Genomic DNA, 6,013 nt, shown 5'->3' on the forward strand with positions numbered 1-6,013 from the left:
ACCAGGAAACAAAGGGAAGAAAAAGTCTCTTGCCTCTTTGGCAGGTCCAGACTTTTCCCCGGACTCCCTCCAGGCTAGCCCTGGTGCACTAACCCCCTGAAGGCTGTGTTCACGCCGCCAACCCCAGTCCTCTCCCGCGCTCCGACCGAAGCCCGAGCCTCAGCTCCCAGCCCCGCCCACCCCGGCGGGGAGCAGACAGCCTCTCGGGCTGTTGAGTGCTGGTCGACACCGACCCTCTGTGCGGGAATGTCTCCGCTTTGCCCTCCACACCCTGTGGCTGCGCTCTCCTCCGCGGCTCCGAAGCTTCCCCCTCCGCCACCCTCAGTCTCCGCCCGCGAAGGGGCTTCCTAGTGTGTGGAAAGCTTTCCTCCTTCACAGCTCCCTCTCACTGGTGCGGGTCCTGTCCCTATCCTTTTGTCTCTGTTTATTCTTTTTTCTTTTGCCTTACCCAGGTACGTGGGGGGGGGGGTTTCTTGCGTTTTGGGAGGTCTGAGGTGTTCTGCCAGCGTTCAGTAGATGTTCTGTAGGAGTTTTTCCACGTGTAGATGTATTTCTGGTGTATCTGTGGGGAGAAGGTGACCTCCACGTCTTACTCTCCTGCCATCTTGAAGCTCCTCCCTAGGAGCTTCATTCCTGAACATCCATTGTGTGGTCAGGCTGCTCTATGCTCCTGTCCTGAGACTATCCAGACCTCAACAAGAGATAAACAATGTTTAGAAAACCAAGGAAGGGAACTAGCATCCTACATGCCATGCGGCGAAAACAGAAAAAACTCTGGCCAAGAGCCAGGAATCTATCAGGAATAACTAACGTCAATTCTCTGGAATTCTTATTTCCTCTTTCCCCTTTTGCTTTTCAAACAATCGAGCATTGCCTCAGACCATCGCACTGGCTGGGAGACGCTCAAGGGTGTGCTGACTCCTCCCCTTCCCGCCCCATGACACTTCCTCACTTTCCAATCTCCTTTTCACGGGTGTCAGGTTGCTTCCCCTCTGTAGTACAAAAGAGCTGCTTTTGTGCTTTTGTGCTTTACGTCAATTCTCTGGAATTATCTTCAAGGGCCACTCAGCCCCATAAAAGAGGGTACTGCTGAGACAGGAGGAATTAGGAAGGTTGTGAAGGACCCAGCTTGTAGCACCATGAAGAACTTCACCACGGCTTTCCCTCTTTTCCTGGTTTTTATCCTGAGTGTCCATCTCGGAGCTGCTGCACGTACGGCGCTGTCCAACTCCCTTCCCAGGCTGCCGAGGGATGGAAGCAAAGGGACATCTCCGAGCTCCTTTCTCTCCCTGTTTATTTAGGTGGCAGTGATGTGGCTAAGTTCTGCTGCTTTCAATACACCCACAAGAGCCTTCCCTGGAGGTGGGTGAGTAACTATGAATTCACCAGGAACAGCTGCCCCCAGCAGGCTGTGATGTGAGTATTTCTCCTTTGGGCTTTTAGGGTCCCTTACCATTCATGCTGTTGGATGGATTCCGGGAAGACCCCCACAGTGCCAGGATGAGCCTCAAGATGGGAACCCAGTGACTTGGGTTATCACCTTACCTCGGGCATTAAGAAGCGTAACCCTGACCTTGATTTCCTAGCTTGCAGACCATGAGCCGGGCGCCTGCCAGTCACTGTGCTAAGTGCTGGGTATAAAAGAATAAACAGCCCTTACAGACCTTACATCTAGCATAAGAAAGAGGGCATTAAAAGACATTTGCACAAAATAATCAAGATTGTGATGAGTGCTTGAAAAAGACAGCGGAAGAGAGAGCAGGAGGGAGCATATTAGCGCAGGCAAAACTTTCTCTCTACCCTCTTAGGGGCTCCAGCTGGGCTTTAGAATTAAATCGACATAAGACATTAACAAGAGGAAAACATATAGCTTTTTACACGCACACAGGAGCCCCACAGGAAGATGAAGACCCAAAGAAGTGGCAAAAGCTACATGCTTTTATATAAAACCTGCGTGCTTTTGAACAAGGAAGGAACTGTGGAAAAGTAATTAAATATATGGGGGTGGGGAAAGCTAACGACTGATAAGAGTTATTTTAACAAGGTCTGTTTTTACAGAGTTCACTTGGCCTTGACTCTATCTCTGGTGTTAAGAATATTTCTTTCCTCCTGCTACGAGGAGGACATTTTTCACATGGGAGTTTCATCTCCTGCTTTCAGGGAAAAAAGGGGAGGTCAGAACGCTCTTCTTGCCCCCTGCTGGGTTTTTTTGTTTTGTTTTGTTTCACTGGGGTTTTTTTTTAGTGTCTTTCGTTCAAAATAATCCTTACGTCAAAGTGGCATATTTGGGGGCGGCATATTTGGCCACCCTTCATCATAGTCACAGGAGGACCTAACTTAGTGTTGGGAGGGTCTCCTGGAGGGAGTGACATTTACACTGAGACCCCCCAAGGCTAAGCGGGAGTGGCCCAGGTGAAGGCGGCAGGCAGGAGCATGGTGGAGGGGAGAAGGATGAACATGTTACTGACTAGCAGACAGGTAGACAGGAGGCATGTCATGCCGAGCTCATCGGTAGCAGGAGAGATGACGCACACCTGGAAGGCTCCCTGGCAGGACTAAATGAGGTTAATATATGCAAAGAATTTAGCGCTGAGCCTGCACACGGGAAACATTCAGCAAATGGAAGCGATCTTTAAGTGCAAATACACAATCAGGGGACCTTGGGTTCCTGAGCATGAGAGAACGGTGCGGAAAGGGAGAAAACGGGCTCCAGGGACAAAGCTGAATGTTATCGTTTTGAGACAGTTAAGGACGGGAAAGAAGCACTCAAGTGCCTAGATATGGAGGGGATGCTCCGGGGCTCAGGATGTCCTGGGTCTTCTCCTTCGTGTCTTGATTGGCTTTCTGGCGTTTTAAAGACACCAACACTTAACCAACAGCTGGCAAAGAGCCCTGAGCTGAGCTCAGAGCAGTGGCTCTTTCATTTTATAAGCTGTGTGACCTTGGGCAAGTCAAGTTTCCTCATTTGTAGAAGGAAGGTGAGGGGCCTATATCAGTCAACTGTTGCTGCATAACCAACCACCCAAAGCTTAGTGGCTTAATCCAACAATGGTCATCTTCTTACCTCTCGCTGTTTCCATGGGTCTGGAATTCCAGAAAGGCTTGGCTGCAAGGTTCTGGAAAGGCGTCTCTTGTGTGGTTGCAGACAGATGGTGCTGGAGCTGGAACAGCTCAGGGGGCTGGAGGCATCTCCCTCCAGGGCCCCTCTGTGTGGTCTCTCTGTTGGGCTAGTTTGGGCTTCCTCATACTATGGTGAGCTGGGGTGGTAGGACTCCTTATGAGGAAGTCCACAGCTCCTGTGTAAGTGCTCAGTGAACCAGGCAGAAGTTCTACAACCTTCTATGACTTAGCTACCAAATCACATAGCATCACTTTTGCCATTCTCTATTAGTCAACCAGTCCTTAAGACTGGCCTGAATTCAAGGGGAGGGGACATAGACTCCCATCTTTCAATGGGAGCAATGTCACATGGATGTTCAAACATCCACAAAGCCCTTCCTCTCTCTTATTTCCCCATCCTTTTGGCTCTTCTCCCCTGCTCCAGGTTAGAGCACCCCCTAACCTAGGCTCTTGTCACTTGCGAGTACTCTCAGGGAGTAAAGGCTGGAAGCCATTCAGGACATCAACCACAACCCCCAGTCTTAATGAGCTCACAGTGTGGTAAGGAAGGCAGGAATCATATCCATATAAGCAGCCGTGGCTAACAACCCATGATAATGTGATTAAGATTAAGTGGTACAATACATAAGAGGTTCCTTTGCGGGGCAATACAAATGTTATAAAATTGATCATGGTGATGGTTGCATCATCTATTGATATACTAAAACCAATGAATTATGATTATACACTTTAAGTGGGCAAATTAGTGACTTATATCCCAACAAAACTGTTATATTAAAACGAAAGAGTTAAGAGGCACGGTGCAGATTACCTGCTTCAGACCAGAGCTGTTGTTACATCTTTCCTGGTGAAGGTGGGCCAGGAAGTGTGGTTTCCAGTGGAAAACAGGATAGCAGAGAAGAGGGAGGTCAAGGGCCAGAAGAAGGAGCAGGGACAGTGTGACAGGGGTACAGCAAACCGAGCAAGAAGATTGGGGTGGGGGGCTGCCCCTCCCTTTCCATCCCTTTCCGGGAGACAAAAGTTTTTAGCATTGACTGTCAGCATCTCTTTTCCATAGATTCACCACCAAAAGAGGCCAGAAACTCTGTGCAACACCGAAGGAAGCATGGGTGCAAAAATACATATCTTTACTAAGAGCCCGGCAACAACCGTGACCGCCGAATTCTCAGTCCAAAACGCCTGGCTCCTGCTCTGTTCTTGGCTTTGCCCCCCTTGGTGGAGCCTGAAGAATTTCTCCAACAGAAGGCTGCGTGGGTCTGGTGGGGAGGAGAGGATATTTCTCACCAGTCTTTTTTTTTTTAGTAAAGATTTCATTTGCTCAATAAACATTCTAATTCAATAAAAAACTGAGTTTTCTTCAAAGAAAATAAAGCAGTTGATATTTGCAGCTGACGGCCTGGCAAGTCTCCAATCCCTGAACTGACCCTGGTATTGAATTCTGCCTTATGTTTTTGTTTGGGCAACAAAAGCAGGGACAATGTTAATATATTTTGGCAAAATGCCCATGAAATGTCTTAACATTATTTAGAGAGATAAGTTTATGTTGTATGGAAAATTAAACTCTGTACAACACCTCATAGCCTCATAGCCTGTTGGTGCGGGGTATATGAAATGCATCCATATTGGGCAGTGTTTTCTCATAAGGCATTAATTAATAAGCATGAATATTCTACCTACCAATCCTAAGATGCCTATGTCTATATAGCCTAAAGAACTTAAAAAAAAATAATTATAAATTCACCAGAAGGGGCTTCCCTGGTGGCGCAGTGGTTGGGAGTCCGCCTGCCGATGCAGGGGACATGGGTTCGTGCCCCGGTCCGGGAAGATCCCACATGCCGTGGAGCGGCTGGGTTCGTGAGCCGTGGCCGCTGAGCCTGCACGTCCGGAGCCTGTGCTCCACAACGGGAGAGGCCACAACAGTGAGAGGCCCGCGTACCGCAAAAAAAAAAAAAAAAATTCACCAGAAGTTGCAAAAACAATACAAGGAAGTCAGGGATACCTTTTACCCAGTTTTCCCCAATAGTCACATCTTACATAATTACAGTACAATACCACACCTAGGAAATCGACATTGGTATAAAGTGTATCCTTCTGTTACTTTATCACGCGTAGATTCATGTAGCCACCATTACAACCAAGATACAGATCTTTTCTGTCAACACAAAGATCTCACCAGTGTTCTCTCTCTTCAGTCACATCTCCCCTCCCCCACCATCCTTAACCCTTAGCAACCACTAATCTATTCTTCTCCATAATTTTGTCATTTCGAGAAGGTCATATAAACAATCATATCATATCATATGTGACCTTTTGAGATTTTTTTTTTTTTTTTTTTTTTTTTTTTGCGGTACGCGGGCCTCTCACTGTTGTGGCCTCTCCCGTTGTGGAGCACAGGCTCCGGACGTGCAGGCTCAGCGGCCACGGCTCACGAACCCAGCCGCTCCACGGCATGTGGGATCTTCCCGGACCGGGGCACGAACCCATGTCCCCTGCATCGGCAGGCGGACTCCCAACCACTGCGCCACCAGGGAAGCCCCTTCTGGTGAATTTATAATTATTTTTTTTTAAGTTCTTTAGGCTATATAGACATAGGCATCTTAGGATTGGTAGGTAGACAATATTCATGCTTATTAATTAATGCCTTATGAGAAAACACTGCCCAATATGGATGCATTTCATATACCCCGCACCAACAGGCTATGAGGCTATGAGGTGTTGTACAGAGTTTAATTTTCCATACAACATAAACTTATCTCTCTAAATAATGTTAAGACATTTCATGGGCATTTTGCCAAAATATATTAACATTGTCCCTGCTTTTGTTGCCCAAACAAAAACATAAGGCAGAATTCAATACCAGGGTCAGTTCAGGGATTGGAGACTTGCCAGGCCG

This window comes from Phocoena sinus, chromosome 15 (genome assembly GCF_008692025.1).
Source record: "Phocoena sinus isolate mPhoSin1 chromosome 15, mPhoSin1.pri, whole genome shotgun sequence".
NCBI classification, from domain to species: domain Eukaryota; kingdom Metazoa; phylum Chordata; class Mammalia; order Artiodactyla; family Phocoenidae; genus Phocoena; species Phocoena sinus.